This window comes from Panthera uncia, assembly GCF_023721935.1.
Source record: "Panthera uncia isolate 11264 chromosome A1 unlocalized genomic scaffold, Puncia_PCG_1.0 HiC_scaffold_16, whole genome shotgun sequence".
Classification (NCBI taxonomy): Eukaryota; Metazoa; Chordata; class Mammalia; order Carnivora; family Felidae; genus Panthera; species Panthera uncia.
The window spans coordinates 54,607,714-54,627,166 of record NW_026057576.1 but is presented as its reverse complement, the minus strand read 5'-3'; the positions used below and the strand labels follow the sequence as shown (position 1 = coordinate 54,627,166).

Genomic DNA, 19,453 nt, shown 5'->3' with positions numbered 1-19,453 from the left:
GAGAGAGAGAGAGAGAGAGAGAGAGAGAGAGAGAGAGAGAGAATATGAACAGGGGAGGGGCAGAGAGACACAGAAAGAAAGAATCCCAAGCAGGCTCTGTGCTCTCAGCACACAGCTCAACACAGGGCTGGATCCCAGGAACGGTGAGATCATGAGCTGAGCTGAAACCAAGAGTTGGACGCTTCCCCGACTGAGCCATCCAAAATTTTAATTTTAATTTTAAAGGAAATAGAAGAGAGAATAAAACTCAAGATACCAGGGCAGTATCAAATGGTTAGTAGCGACAAAGAGAAACAAAAGCAGAATGTAAGTCACATTCATTTTGTGATTCTGTTTCAGTGCACCACTAACCATCAATTGTATATGAGGATACTAAATATTGAAGTAAAACTGACTAACTCTTTGGATACTGTTTCAATTATACAGGTACACCTGTATCAAGGTACACCTGGCCTGACATACATTTGTGATACCTTTTTTATGCTACATTTTGGAAAAATTATTATAAAAATGCGTCTGGAACTTTTAAGGAATATTATACACATTCTGCATTAATGTTAGCTTTTCTTATAACCCAATAATGAGATTTTTCAATGTGAAAAATCAATGCAATGTGAAAAATCAAGTCCTATGTTTATATTAACCACACATAATCTAGGGCATCTTACTGCTTTAGATATAGTATTACATTAGTAAGAACTGTAAAGGATAGAAGTATTTACTGCTATAGTTTCTGTGTTATGAAATATGCAATAACTAATAAGGACTTTCACACCATAATTAACATCTATGAGTAGATCTTAGGTTTGTTATGTTTAATGAGACTCACTCTAAATTCTCCTCTTTCCTTTCTTAAAATATGATTATACAATAAAAAAAATACACAGTTAAGCTCCAATGCCCACATGCCACACTCACACACAAATCATAAACGTGTGCACGTGCACATGCACACACACACACACACACACACACACAAGTATGAAATTGAGTGAACCTCATTTACAGCAAAACCATGAGATTCCACATCAAATGAAAAATTTCTCAGCTCTGTATGAGAGAAAACTATAAGTGGAACTCCCTATAGGCTTTATTAACTCAATTCATGCCTGGGTCTACTCCTTTGCTGTTTTCTCTCTCCATGGAGCTGCTTAGATGGGGTGTTTCATTTACATAATCAACAATTCCTATGGCTCAGTCTTACACTCAGAGCAGCTCTGTGGGGATGTGCTAGAGGTGCTGAGCCTACGAACAGAGGAATAAATAAGAGAAAAACAAGTCTAAAGTCTGTCTTTATCACTAATTGGAAAGAACGTGTGCCTGCACACACACATACACACACACAGCGCTCTTTTCATGCCACGAGCACACTGTTCTGTGGCTTCTTACGTAGCAAGTATGACGTAACGGAGTGAAGCTGGTTCTGAGTCTTGGGTTTCAGATACTGGCCCTGCCTTTTGCTAACTGCATGATCAAAAAGAAATCTCTAAAAATAGTCTTTCAGTAACATTTTGTTTTTCATTTGATCCTCAAAGAAATGTGCATTTGGTATTACCTCACAGTTCCACATTTGAGGTAACTAAATTTCCAATCACTTATGAAAACTGACCATGGCTCTACATCAAACAAGTGACATAACTAGTGGTGAGACTTAACTTATCCATATTCCTTAATTTAATACTCCAACTCAGCTTTTGTATAAAATTGATTTTGTAATGACATTTTTCACATACAGTGAAGGAGGCTTAGAGTTTTATAAAGCTTCGTTAAGTTTTTAGTGTGAGAAAATATTGACAGATCATGATCAATAACATTTAGCAACTCCATATCACGGATTATGTTTATTAGCTTTCAGAGGAAAGTGCCTGCTAATGAGTATCAGCAGTGCCTCCAAACGAAAAACTGCAATCTTTTGCTAATAATGATCCTATACACGAGTATTTCCCTATAATGTTAAGTAAGATTTATCAAAGAACAAAATTACTTCCCTTAGCCCTTCCTTCTGCCCACCGATGAACCATTTTGGAAATGACTGCCTGACCTGTATGAATCATAAGCACAGAAGGATAGGAAAAAAAAAAGAAAAGAAAAGAAAAGAAAAGAAAAGAAAAGAAAAGAAAAGAAAGGAAAAGAAAAGAAAAGAAAGGAAAAGAAAAGAAAAGAAAAACCAAAGTGGGTGAGAGAGTTGAGTGAAGCAACCAGGTGCAGAGCCACGTCCATTCCCCCAGCTGTGTATGTCATCTTCGTCAGTCCCCACGGGCCGCCTGGCTTGCAGAGACCTTTCTTCAGTACCAAAAGTACAATGGAATAATACAAAGTTTGGTTTTGCTTTTATTAAAAGAATAGAGAGCATTATAATATGAAAGAAGACGTATTGGATCCGGTTCGTGTTTCCATAATAAAGGTGCTGAATAAGAGGGCTCCTAACCTTCAGCATTTTACTTTTTTAGCATGAAAGAACACTTGCACGGAAACAGCTTGTGTCGTGTTGTTGATTTTGTGCCAGAGGAGTTGAGATTGATCTCAGCACACTCTGTGCCTTTCTCTTAACCAGCGGCAATGATCTTTGAAAACCCCAGAACATGTCTATTTTACTGTGAGTCCTAAGCTTTATTCTATTAACCTTTAATGAAATCAATGAATCATAAACTTCTGAAATTATTGTCACAAGGAAACCATTGTGTAACTAAAGCCATTATGGATCCGTGCATTATTCTTGTTGGCACAAAAAATAAAATTGTGCTTTTGTATATCCTTAGCATCTGAATATTTAATAGATGCACAGAAGGATAGTTTATCTTTAAGCCATCTGAGTCTCAAATGTGACCCAAATTTTTTTTTCAGAAGGCCTCTCTCCCATTTAAGTTTTCTAAATATCTCATAATCCATTTTCTCAAGACATACTCTAAAAATGCTGATTTGAATAAATCTTATGAAACAAATGGAACAAAAATTAATCTACACTTAATATTTAAAATGAATTACTGAAGTAATTTTTTAACATTTATTTCTTAATTTTGAGACACACAGAGCATAGGGGGAGGGGCAGAGACAGAGAGGGATAGAGAGAATCCCAAGCAGGCTCTGTGGTGTCAGCCCAGATCCCGACATGAGGCTCAGTCTCACGAACCATGACATCATGACCTGAGCTGAAATGAAGAGTGGGACACTTAAATGACTGAGCCACCCAGGTGCCCCCCAAATGGATTTTTCAACATAAGTCTAAAAAATACTCTCAGAAATTTGAGAATATATTCCAATAATTATTGAGTTCATCCATTTATCTTGTTGGGGATTCCTTATTTAATGTGGAGATAAACTGACATGGCCCCCCTGCTGTGTTTGTCTTGACAGGTAACTTTCTTAAGATTAGACCCTATATATTTCAGTTTTATTGTCTTCTATATGTGCTTTCTTTATCTATACATGAAGATAATCTTACCATCTTCTTTTTTTTTTTTTTTCAACGTTTTTTTAATTTATTTTTGGGACAGAGAGAGACAGAACATGAACAGGGGAGGGGCAGAGAGAGAGGGAGACACAGAATCGGAAACAGGCTCCAGGCTCCGAGCCATCAGCCCAGAGCCTGACGCGAGGCTCGAACTCACAGACCGCGAGATCGTGACCTGGCTGAAGTCCGATGCTTAACCGACTGTGCCACCCAGGCGCCCCTCTTACCATCTTCTTTAATTGGGAGGAGGTTTCTATGGATTAAATGAAATATATATGAAAACTAAAATGCACTGAAAGCTCTCTAGGTGTGTGAATTTAGTTTAGTGTGATTTCCATCCTTGCATTTATTTAAAAGCTGAAAAGAAGCAGAGACAAATATGTTAGGCAGTGTTCAAAGTTTCTTCTTCCCCATTCCTCTAGCACTTATAACTGCCAGGAAACCCTGCTAGCATTCATTTTCTTTGTTTCATGACATTTGTGGAGTGACACTGGCTGTTAATAACAAGATTTTTTTCTTTTTTTTGATTTGAGTAGTTTTCATTTTCTGAAAAGTTTACTCTTAGTTTCTATGCTAGGTATTATAAGAATAGAGAAAGATAATTTATTGTTTCTAATAGCTTATATGATAGATATAGTACAAAAATTAGGAATACCATGTTAAAACTTTATTTTACACATTAATTTAGAGATTTCCTTGTGACAACTGCCATGGGAGGTAACTTTCATCATCACAACTATAGATAAAAAGAGGGTGGAAAAAAATGACACTTGTCACTAGAGTTACAATAGCGTTTTTAGTTCAACTTGTAAAAAATAACCCTGTTACAATGTATTCAAAGTTACAGTTTTCTAAGTCATCATCAGTGCATCAGCCAAGCTGTGATAGGGAAGCAGAGGCGATATATGTGATAAAATAATTATTATAGAAATTAAACCTTGCAGAACAATGAAGAAGCTGTGAGAATAAAGATCCACTAGGAAAAGTTGGACCTGAAGTTGTCCTGAAGCCTTGGCATACAGGAGCGGGTTAGTCTATCCATACCGGAGAATCTGAAACCAAGTACATCAAGCACACTTTTACCTGGCCCATTTCCTATTATCACCTCTTCTGGCAAGTGTTTCTTGGTAATACTATTTAGCACTGATCCCCTCATAGTCACCATTTTCCCCCATATTTAGACTTTTTTTTTAAAGGCACTATCGCCATCTAAAATTATATTACATATTTATTTCATTGCTTGTTGCTAAACTCCACGGTCATTAAGCTCTTTATAGGAGAGGATTCCTTATGCTAATTTCTCTGTTGTATATCTGGTGCCTAGAACTGTACTTGTAACTATTAGAGCATAATACTAAGTATATACAAATATGAGTATATATATATAGAGAGAGGTTTCCAAGCTTGTACATATACATTTTTCACCATAAAATCAACCTCATAAATTATATTTGGTTTTCAAGAAGACTTAATAACAATTATTTTCTAATATTATTTTTCTTTAATTTTAATAATCATATTTTTGAATTTTGACAATATGGAAATCTAGTTATTTTGAAAAAGTTCTACTTATCCCACATCAAAAAACCCTGGAAAGGTTAATAGAATATTTTTTTAAAATCTATATATATCTAGTAAGTGCTTATCACTAAAATCAAGAATTTATCTATGCTATTTGTAATTAACAAGATTTTGTAAACCATTCATTAAACTACAGTATCATGGACTCTGAGGTTGCCTCCTCTTGCCAGTGGTACCCCTGATTAAAAGGTTACTACTGAAAACAAAAATAATTTTGTAGAAAAATTTGATGACAAATTTAAATAAGTGTGTTCTAAAACACAATATCAATGTATACCTAATCAATTAAAAAAATAAAAAAATTTAAAATATGCAGAGAATGCTTGTAACATTTACCTTATATTGAGCCATAAAGCATGTTTCAAATTATTTACAAACATGTATCATACAGACCACATTATCTAAACATAGTTCAATTAAGTTCAAAGTCAGTAATAGTAAAATGATCAAATAATAACATTTCAATTTGTTCAAAAAGTATCTTTTTGGGGGTGTTTGTGTGCTGTTCTAGGAGATTATGACCAAAATACCATTTATGTGGAAAAATAACCTATGTTTTTAAAGTTAAAGGAAAAAAAAACCTTTTATATATTTAAATGAAGTGGTTATAAAACATTTAAAGTAAAACAGTTTCAACTTACATCCTTATTTAGTGTTTGATACGGTGATTAATTCCTGGTGCCAGCGCAAAACAACATGTAGGCATTAATTAACAGAGGAATGTTTCTTCACCATCTCTTCTTGCATGTTTGTATAATTTAGAGGCAAACTGCTTGACTAGATTTTCAATAAAACTTTGTCATCTACTCTTCAAGAAAATATATTGAATTCTTACTATGTAACAACACTGTGTCATACACTGAGGAAACTGAGATGAAACAAAGCTTTGACTTTCAAGAAGCATACTGTCTTACTGCAGCATGGGCAATTCTATGAGGAATAAGAACAATGCGATCATCATCATAATAAAATAACAATAAATGTCAGTAGCTACTATGATGGATGAAAACCCACAATGCTGTGGTATTTTATAGAATGGGCTCCAAACAAGTATGTTGAATAATGATGTACTTCTGTCAGTAACACTTAAATGAATGTGGGTGGGAAATAGAGTATGAGTAATAACGTAAATATATAAAATATTTCTCTTTCTCTTTTCTTTTGTTATAGATAACTTACCAAGCAGAAAGAGGAAAACAAGGCCCTAGTACAGACAGGGTTTTGTTTTGTTGTGTTGGTTCTTTTTCTCATCAGTTTTTCTTTGTTTTCCGCCATGATTCCCCTTATAGTTCCCTTGACTAGTATGTAGGTATGTATTCCACACAAGATATAATGAAATTATTACGTGTTACGTGTACAAGTTGGGCGGGATAATATAGGTTAAATAAATGAGGTTTTCCATTTTTTTGTTTTATTTTGTTTTTGAGGGTGAAGTGAATGTGGGGCATCAAAATAGCCGCTTTTGATGCACTGAAGGTATTGGTGAAAGATTTCACCAATGTGATACTGTTCACAGTCTCACAGCACATTTCAGATCATTTTTTTAAAAACGTATCTTTCTGGATGTTTTTTTTTTTCACACTGAAATATTTTTAGGTCAGAGAGAGTGATGGACATCATTTCTTTAATTATAGATAGCACTGTTTCCTGGACCCAGGAAATGACTTGGATATCAAAAACATCTTTAGTACAAAGTTCAGCATTTCTGTCTGCTTCTTCCTGTACATTTTTAAAGCTGATTTTTGGGTTCCAAGAATAAAATAAAAATATGTCAAGACAACAAAATACTGACAAGGAAACTGAAATAGGCGTCAGGTTACCTCACTGAGCTAATACTGGTAAGATTTACTTATACCTACACAATAAATATGGATTGTATATGTGTTTGCACTTTTCAATTAGATTTACAACTTGAAATATAAATAGTACAACCAAACACTAATATGATATCTGTGATCCCTTTTTACTTTAGAATTGTCAGTAAAAATAAATAATTTTAACTATATCTGCGTCTTGAAAGCTGAAAAAAATATTTCACAAAAAAACATTAGTAGAACCTCACTCCAAAGACATTGTACATAATGAGAACTTCAGCCAGCCCAATTTTAATTTTAAGCGATTACCCAACAAATATATCACATTATTGAGATGCTTTCATACACTCTTGTTAAAAGGGCACACACTTAAGCATGGACTTTGCAAAAAATCCAACCTTTCCCACTTAGTTTTTAAGCAAATTCCTTCCAACTACATTACATTAACTCATAATTATGGTGATAGCTTTTTTTTAAATGTTTATTCTGAGAGGCGGGGGAGGGGCAGAGAGAGAGGGAGGCACAGAATCTGAAGCAGGCTCCAGGCTCTGAGCTGTTCACACAGAGCCCAATACAGGGCTCAAACTCAGGAGCAGTAAGATCACAACCTGAACCAAAGTTGGACACTCAATCAACTGAACCACCAGGTGCCCCTATGGTTATAGTTTTATTGCTTAAACTCAACATCATTTTTATCACAGAATGACGAGGATACAAAGATGCAGTTTCATGATATCAGCAAGGAAGAAAGAATAGCACAATGATCTTCAGATGAGACATGTTTCTGATTTTGTATTTATCTAAGAAGGATAAGTACAAAATACCTTTGGTGGAAGCATTAGGGAACCTACAGATTAACAGACTGGGAAATTATTAGAGGTTAGAAAATGAAAGGTAGACCAGAAGACTCATGAGATAATAAAGGGTAAAAAATGGACTGTAAGCCAGCAAAGGCAGCAAGGATTTCATCGCTTAATATTATACAGACAAAAAGAAAAAAAAAAGTGCTACAGAGAAGTTAACTATCCTTTCTTTGCCTCTTTTATGTGCAATCATTTCTGCACTTATAATCATCCCAGAAGTTGTAGCTAAGAAACCTACAAGGAAATGCAGTGGGTGGGGTTTGGAAGTCTTACATTGCTAGAGAAGAGAATTGGAATACAAAAACGTCTAAATAATAAGGGTAAACACCATAAATTGTCTATTGAGTCTCTTAGAGGATTGCATTGTATCAGTGGAGACTAATCAGAAAAACAACGATCCTAAAAAAATTGAAACACACCAAGTGCTCAGTCTCTGATCAAATTGAGGATATCTAACTACTGTTCCACATGCCTGTTAGAGAATAGGATAAGTTTTACCTCAGGGAAGATACCTAGAACTTCTATAATTCCTTGTGGAAAGTATACAGTAATCCATGGAAAATTTCCAGGGACCAGTACCTACAATTATAGGTTATATATAGGCAATATAACCAGAGTCATAGAAAACCCAGATCTAGGAGTTTCCAGATTATGGACTAACATAAACAGCTATGATAAATATATTCAGGAAAATAGAAGAAAATTTCACCAGAGAGTAGGGAGTTAGAGATAAATGAGAATCCTACAAATCCTAGAAATTAAAAATAAAATGATTGTAATAAATTAACAAAATATTTTATACCACCGAAGAGAGTGCTTGTTGACTGGAAAATAGATCAACAGACTAAAGTAAAGTGAGGAATAAATTACGAAGAAATTCTTAAAAGATATAAAACATGGAGTAATGCAGTATCTGTTAACTAGAGTCCCAGAACAGTAAATAAAAAGAGTAAGGCACAAAAAGCATTTGAGAAAGTAACTGATGAGCTTTCAAAACTGATGAGCGATCTTAAGTCAAATACAGAGAAGTGCTATGACCCCACCACAAATAAGATAAATAAAAGAAAAATCTTACTCAGACACTGCAATATAACTAATAAAAACCAAAGCCAAGATAAAATGCTAAAAAGTTCAAGAGAAGAGATTTATTACCTACAAAGGAACAACAATAAGACTGACATTTAACTTTTCAACAGTATCATGGAATCAAAATATACTGAATGATATTACCAGAGTGATTTACAAAACTACAATGAGATACCATCACCTCACAACAGTCAGAATGGCTAAAATGTATACAGGTTTCCACCTAGAACACTATGAACATTGAATATACTCAAGATGGAAATTGAACTAAACACAGGAACTAAACACAGGAAGAGCAATATAAAGGTAATTCTACAGATTAAAGATCATAACATTATACTATGAAGTACTTTCTATCAGTACATTTAAAAGTTTAAAATAAGTGGAAACTATTAGTGAAACATAATTCAACAATAATGTCACTAGAAGAAACACAGATTTATTAGATATATAAATTTAATATGTAATCAATTTTTTCTGGTATTTATTTTCCCCCCTCTGGCACATAGTTGTTAACACAATATACACAGAGTAGTGTCTCCTTCATGCTCACCAGCTCCAATCAGTTTAGTATCTGATTGACCACGGGGGCATTCTGTGGAAGGAAAGACATTCAAAGTTCCAAGTGGACTCAATTATAACCTACAACTAGAGAACTGATATATTGCTAAGGAGGACAGTGAAGGTATAATGCTGGACTTGCCAGCTAAAGTAAACTGCTTTTGGTGGTCTTTTAAAAAAGGCATAGAGAAAAGGTATGCTCCAGGTGAAGAAACAAATGTCACTAGATACACTGATTTGCCTCAGCAATGAAACGTAACTGGAACAGTAACTTCACTTGGAATCACCACCTGATAAAGTTGACAATAACCTACTGTCATTTCTAAGGCCCAGCTGTCTTCTGCAAAGGCGAAAATAAGTGAGTTCAATCAGAATGTGATGGGAATCACCAATCCTGCCTCTGACAAATTCTTGATGGTGGCAATAATCTATTCCTTCCATGAAAATGATATTACTTTGCTTTAACTTTTTTCTGAGTAGAAGCAGTTCCTGTGGCTTTCATTTAGCCCTTCCTGTTAGGACTAGAGTGAGGCAAGCAAGAAACTTAGTGCACAAAATTTAAAAAAACACTCATTCTCAGAATGATGCATATTTCTCCTTAAATATTGTTTCCTAGGCTGCTTATTTATCTTGCTCTAGTTCCTGGCCCTGCATCAAGCCTTCATTCCACCGCCCAGAAGAAGACTGTGCAGATTCTGCCAGTGGCTAAGCATGCTTATTGTAAGTAGGCATTTTGCAACAGTGGGTCCTGACACCAAATTATTCCCTACGAGAGAGTTGAGTCAAAACTGTATTGTTCACCTGATGTCCACAAGGTTCTGTTCTGACTTGTGGAGCAGTAACTATTTGGATCTCTACAATTAGTGTCAGTTCAGAGTCCGTGTCCAGAAATATACTGATTATTTTCCCTTCCCGAATGTGCCAAGTGAGGTACCACCTTGGGAAATGGCTGCATATACATTTTTAAAGTTGTGCAAGGAAGATAGTATAAATTGGTGTCAGTGTAGAAGGTTCTTTTCTTAAGGGGACATGGCCTCCCCTTCATCAAGAGGCTTGAGGTCTATCAATTAAGCCTGGAAAATGAGAGATATGACTCCCTATTTTGATGATTCAAGTGAGACCCCCTTCTCAGTAGACTTAGAGATTTCCTGCCTCCACAGATCAAATAAAACTTCAACACACTAGCATTCTATTTCAGTTCTTCAGACACTATGATCAGATAGCTCACACCAAACATCTCCAAGTCAGAGGGATTTTTCCACTCCTTTGAATCAGTTATCCATTACAGTAACCATGTCCACCTTAACTTTAGGGATCATGTGACAACAATCAATCCCTTTTACCCAATGACCATATCATCCCAATAATAATTATTATGAAAAATAATAGTTATTAACTTTACTAAAATATTAAGGTCAGATTAAAGCTTTCAAGTTATCAGCCACCACTGTTCCTTTTATTCACATCAAATTCTGAATTTGTCTACAACAGAGAATACAAAAGAAATGCAACGCATTTAGTATTTAAGCAAAAGCTCACCAACCTATATCAATCTGGAAAAGTTCAATGTGTGTTAGTGTACAACCTGAAATGGGAATCCTTTGGGAAGTAAGCCTGTTCCATTGTTTTACCTCACATTAAACAACTAGAACAAACGTACTACTCTGCTGACTTCTAGCAATCCATGGGTGTCTTGTTTTTATTTAGATCAACATGTTTATTTTCTCACTATTACAGTAATTTTTTTGTGTTATTTTATTGTATTTTTTTTAAAATTACTGATTTTATAAATTACACTGCGCGCACACACACACACACACACACACACACACACACAGATGCTTAAAACACTACAGGTGCATAGAGTTTATAAGAACGGCCACTCTGACTGCAGCTGAGGTACACATGCCTACGTACCTTTAGAAATTACGGAAGCATAAAAATGCTCCCAACTATAATGAAACATATGGAAATGTTTTCCTTAGCGTGAAAATTTCTACTGAAGCTATTCTCCTGCCAGCCCCTTTTTCATTATATAATTTTTGTCAGAGTTTGTTAAATGAACATTTTATTAAAATGAATTATATAAGTAACTTTTAACTGAATCTTATGGCTTTTAAAACTCTCCTAATAAAGTTTGTCACTCAAATTTTTTAAAAGATCTGGAATTGTGTAAAAGTATTAAACTACATACATTTATACCGTAAGTGCATCAGGTTGTAAAATTTACCCATTAAATATATTACATATAATATTGGGTACAAATTTATTATTAAGAATTTTTTTGTGTAAAAACATTTCAATAATATTCATACAGCTACTCATAACTTCAAAATAATCAGAACATTGATACTATATAAGCAAAACTTTCTGATGACAATAAAGCCTTTATCAATGAATCCATGCATGCAATTCATATATTCACAAAGTTAAATGGTACATTTAAAGGTTTTACACCATTTAAACATCTGTTTAATATAACTGAGGCATGAATCCCATATAAAACATAGAATTTTGGTCTATCCTATCCAATATTAAAAAAGAAATATATATTACATAATATACAATATAATGCAAATTATATAATACATATTATATATTATATGTTACATATAACAAATATATATTATAGATTGTATATACTAAAGAAAGAATATGTATTCTATATTAAAGAAACAAAGAAAGAAAAAGAAAACAAAAAAAGAGAAAAGAATGGGAAAGAAGAGGGAGGAAGGAAGTGAAAAGGAGGGAAGGCAGAAAGAAAACAGTATTTACTCTTGCAGTTCAGAACCTAAGTTCTGATAACAATACTGGCTCCATTTTCTCAGATTTTATCTAAAGCTCTTGAATTACAGGATATGCACAATTATCTTTGTAGTATATCAAATTAAAAAGAAAAAAAATCCTGTGGAGATTTAAATTGAAATTGAAATGCAAACATAAATATACATTTTAAAATAAAGTACTTTGAAACCATTTAAGAAAAAACAAATTCCTATTTTTTTCTCATTCAGTGACAATATATTTTAATGTGTTCAATGAAATAAATAATCACAAATCCACATACTTAACATTAACTTACTCCCTCAGTGAAATAAAATATACCCCAGTCAAAATGTTAACGCAAGTAAAATACCTCAACTATGACAGAAAACCAAACAATTTGTGTATTTTGAGTTGCTGAAGTAACAAACTGAAAACCAAAAGAAGATACAGATCGATCTCTCTTTCTCTCTCTCTCTCACACATACACACATCTGTGCACACGCACATGCACACATCTGATAGGCAGGACCTGTAACTGACTAATTAACTAGCTATATAGTAATATCACCTCCAGATCTTCCTAATTCACAGTTGTAAAATCAGTTCTCTGTTTTTGTTATTTCGGTGAAATTCTCATGTATTAAATAAAAATAACTATATATATAATAAAATATACAATTTTTAAGGTTATTTATTTATTTTGAGAGAGAGAGAGAGAAAGAGTGCAAGCAGGGGAAGAACAGAGAAGCTCCGCACCAGCAGCAAGGACCCCAACATGGGGCCTGAACTCAAGAACTGTGAGATCATGACCTGAGCCAAACCAAGAGTCAGACGCTTAACCGACGGAGCCATCCAGGTGCTCCTAAAATATACAACTTTAATTTTGTAAATATTGCAAACTTCAAATTTTTTTCTTGTTCATTACCACAAGCGATTGTGACCATTTCAAAAGAAAAAGAGATTAGAAGTTGATAAATATAAGTTAAAGGCCTGCTTCTACTTTGTCAGCTGTATCATCCTTAAGAAGTCATTTTGCATCTTGAAATTCAATTTTCTCAATTAAAAATAGGAATCACAGTAATTCTTTAAAATGCCTACTTCAAAGGGTTACTGTGGAACTTAATTACTAACACTCACTAATACTCCCTCACTTACTAATACTAAACTGATTTCCTGACCTACATCGTGTTAGGGCCTGGAACAGTTTTCAGGTGCTGCTCTGAGAACATCTGTGCATACCCCGGTCACATTATTGTTATCTTCACTCCCTGCTTTGTAATGAAACCCTTCCTAGGTACCCAAAACCATTGTTTTTGTTTGTTTGATTGATTGTTTGTTTGTTTTAAATACTGTGTTTCCTTAGCACCAACTTGGGCAACATGTTTGACACTTGATTGCAGTTTCATCAATAGGATATTCAGGGAACTTTTTTTTTAAACCTCTTAACAGAATTTGGACGTATCTTATATTCATTCTGTGCTCCTTGTAACACTGAGGGCCTAATAGGCACTCACTAAACATAAAAATGGGCAAAACTGAAATAAGTAAATTTCCAATAGTATAGTATATAATATTTTACACAATACACATTCTGACACTAGTTTATATTGAAAGTTATTCCATGTACTTTGTACTAATTAAAAGTTATTCTATGTACTAACATACTAATAATATTATACCATGAATTTTTTTAAAGCTTCTTTGAAGACCATTCTCTACAAGTCTCTTGCATTTTTGTATGTCTTGTCAACAGAATCACTGACTGCCTTTTTCGGCACAAGTTTTCCAATGATGTTTGTAGAGTGAAAGCCTTTGAAGACGAAAATAAAGTCTCTCTCCAGAGAAGTATATTTAACTGCTGATTATAAAAAAAAAAAAAATCAGGTGTTCTAAGCTTAGGTTTCCTCTCTTCATCTCACCCAAGAGATGCACAAGAAATGAACTATTCTCATTTCTATCCTAAATCTCTTGCATTCTGCCACCACCTACAGACTACCTTGTTATCTTGTCATTAGGTAAAATTCTCCAACTTTCACAGTCCTTGATAAAGTCTATGTTCAATATGCTATTTTTCAATAAGCAGAAGCATGAAGTCAATCATAGAATTTTAAAATGAGATAACATGGAGATCAGTTTTCCAACTCCCTTATATTACAAGTGAAAAACTTGAATTTTAAAAAATAATTGGCTTTCTGAAGTTCATGGTGTGCTAATAGGAAGGTAGAGACTAAATCCTAGATTTCATAATTCCTGTCAATGATATTTTTCTGCATAATTACAGACTCACATCTAATACACATTTAAACTTGCTTACTATAACTCTGAAGTGTAGCTTGTTTCTGTCCACTTTTTCTGAATGAGTTTATGAGCCCTGTATTAACCTTCACTAATTGATATTGTACAACAATCTTATCTCAGTACTTTAAAACAGTTTTGTTTTGTGTTGTTTTATCCCGTAAAACTCATGAGTATAGTGGAAGTGCTTTGACTCCGATGGGTTGTCCAGAGCTTGGGTCTGGTAAGGGTTGGCTCAGCCTCATGGGAGGCTTAGATTTGTTCCCAATGGATTGAGTTTGACTTCAGTTTGCTTACCTAGGCTAACCTTTATGTCTCTTCTCATTTTCATTTCATAATCCAGGCTGAAAGGGATTTACCATGTAGGACATGCCATTACAGAAAAGGACTAAGCAAGAATAATCAGAAAAAAACTTTTAAATGCACTCATATTGGCAATGGTCACATGTGCTCAAATTCCATTGCCCAACACAGTTCATACAACCAAGATGAAAAGTTCATAAGCAAAGACAATAGAATGAGAAAGCACAGAAGGGGTAGGAGGAAATAAATGATTGCAACAATTGGGTAAATTTTAAAAAATACCACATACACATCCAAGATTTTAACTATGATTTTACAATTCATACAGAGGAATACATCCTTTTTAGATGTAAATTTAAATGAGCTTTGACCACACAGAGCAGTGAATAAACTAAAAGCATTGGAAGTTCATTTGACTGAGTTGCAAGCATATGCCTCTCATGTATCTGCATGCCTATGAGTGGAGGCAGTGACTCTCTTTATTCCAAACTATTTTTACAAGGATAGTTAAGTAGCAAACAGTGTTGGAAAATAAGAGACAGTGTCTGAGACCCAAGCTGGGTTGTATGTTGTCTAGTATAACAAAGATAGCCACCCTCTGGGCAAAGGTCAGGCCAATTACCTATTATAAAAGAGTCATCTCCCCAGAATACATGGTTCCTCCTCTTTAATTCAACCCACTGCGTGTGCAGGCATCAGGCAGTCCCGTCTGCATCACCCCGTGGAATTGGAACATACAAGAGCAGGCACAAGTACAGATATTCTGACCATTGATGTACTATGATTAATAATCTATTGTCTACAACTCAAGTTTCTCAGGTTTTCTACTGTCATCCATGAAAATGCAATAGGCTACCTTGTCAGTGAGAAAGTAGAGTAAAATCTCATACACTTCACTGTTGTTGACAACTGTAAGTGCCTCTATAAATTCAAGGTTGTTCTCAGCTACAGAAAACGTCAGCACAGTGCTGGTCATGTTAGTTTCTGAGATCCTGCACTCTCCACACAGGCATGGATTCTTTGTTTTTCCTCATGTTCACTCTGTACATAAGCTCACCATCCAATTTTAGAAAATATAAACCACTGTGAGAAGGAATCACTTTGCTTCCCATGACTAAATGTATAAATCCAAACTTTTCTCCTTCCCTTATGTTTCCCTTTTACCTCATGTTCAAATGAAAGAAATATTCCATTTTCTGTGTCTTTCAGTTCCTCTCCCTGATCTTTTTCAAAAGCATTTGCACATTTTATTAGGACGCTCTAGCCATTTAAAACAACAAGAAAAATTCCTTTACTGAATTTTCCATCCTAACCACAATCCTTAACTATACAATGTACCTTCACACAGGTATATATTTTAAAAAGGTTGGTTAATTAGCCTTCTGAATTTTATCATCTTTTGATGATTCTTGAATCCACCCTCAGCCATGCAACAAAAATCTTCTCTGTTAACATTAATAACTTATAGGACAACATAACCAATTCATATCACATGATTTCTAAATTGTATTTCTCATAAACACTGACCACTTAAAAGTTGACTCCTCCCTCTTAAGACAGTTTCTATTTTTGTATTATGACCTTATACTATCCTGGTATTTCTGCTACTTCATTCACTGCTCTGTTTCATTCATTGTTTCCTCTTCATTTACTAGACCATTTAAGAGGAAGATCTTTGGGGCTCCTGGGTGGCTCAGTCGGTTGGACGTCTGACTTCGGCTCAGGTCATGATCTCGCGGTCTGTGAGTTCGAGCCCCGCGTCGGGTTCTGTGCGGACAGCTCAGAGCCTGGAGCCTGTTTCGGATTCTGTGTCTCCCTCTCTCTCTGACCTTCCCCCGTTCATGCTCTGTCTCTCTCTGTCTCAAAAATGAATAAATGTTAAAAAAAATATTAAAAAAAAAATAAGAGGAAGATCTTTAATACATAATCATATGAATGCTTCTAACTCTATCTTTTCTTATTTGGTGAAGTCACCAACTGTTATGCCTTCATATTACATTCTCACAAACAATAAAGGAGTGATCCAGCTAGTTTCTCTATATCCCTTACCAGCATTTGGTGTTATCCCTGTTTCTTACTTTATCCATTCTGATAAATTTTTAAAAATTTATCTATTTTTAGATAGAAATCCTTTGCTGTATATATGGATTGCAAATGTTTTCTCTTAGTATGTAGCTTGTGCTTTCATTCTCTACACAGGGTCTTTTACAGGTAACAGTTTTGAAGTTTGATGAAAAACAACTTGTCAATTTTCTTTTTATCCACCATTCTTTTGGTGTCAAGTCAAAGAACTGTTGACTAGCTATAGTTCCCAACCATTGTCTCTGAAATTTTTGGCAAAAAATATTATTTTATATTTTATATCAGTGAAATGAACAAGATAGAGTGGGCTGGGGCTAGACAGCATCTCACTTCTCCTGCCATTTTTGTTGTTCCCATCTGGAAGCTGAGCCTACCTGCCCACACTACAGCAAGGTGGCAGTGTGAGCTACCCTGTTCTCCCCCCTCCAGTGCTGTCAATTAAATCCAATGGCAAGCTGATCCTACATCCATTGGGAGGCAAAGAATTGGTGCCTGTGGTACCTCATTTTGGGGAGGGAAGTGGAGAGACCAAAGAAATTCCACTCTACCCATTTGCAGCCAGGCATTTTGAGTCAGCACTGAGGTGGAGTCAAATGGAACCAGCTTCCTGCTGAAAATGCATATGCACCCAGCCCTCAACTCAACCTTAATAGTAAGACTACTCATTAAAAAATAAGAATACCTCAGATCTAGAGAGAGGAAATACTTATGGCAATTATATTTTATTTTATTTTTTAAGTTTTTAGGTTTATTTATTTATTTTTGAGAGGGAGAGAGAAAGAGACAAAGAGAGCGAGCAGGGGAGGCAAAGAGAGAAAGGCAGAGAAAGAGAATCCCAACCAGACTCCATGCTGTCAGCACAGACCCCGATGCAGGGCTTGAACTCACGAATCACGAGATCATGACCTGAGACAAAAACCAAGAGTCGGATGTTTAACCAACTGAGCCACCCAGGTGCACCAAGGCAATTCTGTTTTAAAAGTAAGGATAATAGTGCTTGCTTTGTTAGCACATATACTAAAACTGGAATGACACAGAGAAGATTAGCATAGCCTGTTTACAAGAAAAAAAAGAAAGTGAGAATAATAAAGGTAACTGAATGTAAATAAAGTTTCTACACTTCACTCTAAGTAGTAAAATGTTTTTTGTTTTGTTTTGTTTGAGAGAGAGATGGAGAGAGCATGAGCAGAGGAAGGGCAAAGAGAAAGGGAGAATCTCAAGCAGGCTATGGACTGTTGGCAAAGAGCCTGACATGGGGCTCGATCTCATGAACCATGAAATCATGACCTGAGCTGAAACCAGAGTGGGACACTTAACTGACTAAGCCACCCAGGTGCCCCAGAAGTAAAATTTTTCTATCAGTAGATTGTGATAAGTTTTATCTGTCTGTTTTAATAACCAAAGGAGCCAGTAAGAAAATGATATAAAACAATATACTCAATACTATAAATAAATCAAGATGGAGTTCTACCAAAAATACTCAAGTAACTCACAGTAAGGCAATAAAAGGGAAACAGAACTGAGAACTAGGAAAAAAACAAACAGAAAGCAACTAATAAAATGATAGATTTAAGTCCTAGCATATTAATAATTACATTGAATATGATGGTTAAATATAGATCCAACTATATTTCATCTACCAAAAACTCATTTCAAATACAATGATACAGTTATACTGAAAGCAAAAGGATAGAAAATGATACATCATTCGGGTATTACTTTGGAAAACAAAGTAAGGCAGGGATGGCTATACGTGATCAGATAATACAGACTTCAGACCAAAGAAAATTATTAGGGATAAAGAGGGACTTCATATGTTGATAAAAGTATCAATTCATCAGTACAGCATTATGATCCTAAATATATATACACCAAATAACAAAGCTTTAAAGTACATAAGCAAAATCTGTTACAGCTGAAAGGAGAAATTAAGAAATCCACACATATACTTGTGGATGTCAACACAATCCTTTCAGTGATTATGGAAGTATAAGACAGCATATTAGGAAGGATATACAATAAATGAACAGCACAATAAATACTAGTAATCACTTTCTTATGATATTACTTAAGAAAAAAATATATGTGTATTTAATAAAAATACAATTCACCAGTATAATTATATATGATGTACCTTAAAAAAATAATTATGCTGAAAGTATTCTCTGAGAGGTAAGAACTAGAATGAGAAAAAAATACTTGTAAACAAATAATCTTTTGACATGTAGGTAAATATAAAATAAACCCTGTTTCTATAAAATGATGATAAAGATGATGATGATGATGATGATGATGATACATTAAAGGAAAGTGCAATACAGTACACACATCCATATATGTGAATGTCTATAATATTTATGTGTATGTGTACATACATATGGTAGAAATCTACATAACTCCTCTTAGAAATTAGCCAATTTTCATCACATTGAGCACTTTAAATATACTTTTTGGGGGGCACCTGGCTGATTTAGTCAGTTAAGCATCAACTGTTGGTTTTGGTTCAAGTCATGGCCTCACAGTTGGTCAGTTCAAGACCCACATCGGGCTCTGTGCTGACAATAGACAGCCTGCTTGGAATTCTCTCTCTCCCTCTGTCTCTGCACCTCCCCTGCTTGCTCCTTCTCTCTCTAAATAAATAAATAAATAAA

The 19,453-nt window shown here is 34.8% G+C and overlaps 1 non-coding gene across 1 annotated transcript; it reads left to right on the top strand.

Moving 5' to 3' along the window:
- The first annotated feature begins 17,795 nt into the window (after window positions 1-17,795).
- On the top strand, window positions 17,796-17,898 carry LOC125934265 (U6 spliceosomal RNA). The gene has a single exon (XR_007461297.1). It is a non-coding gene; the product is annotated as a U6 spliceosomal RNA (small nuclear RNA).
- The last annotated feature ends 1,555 nt before the right edge of the window (window positions 17,899-19,453 follow it).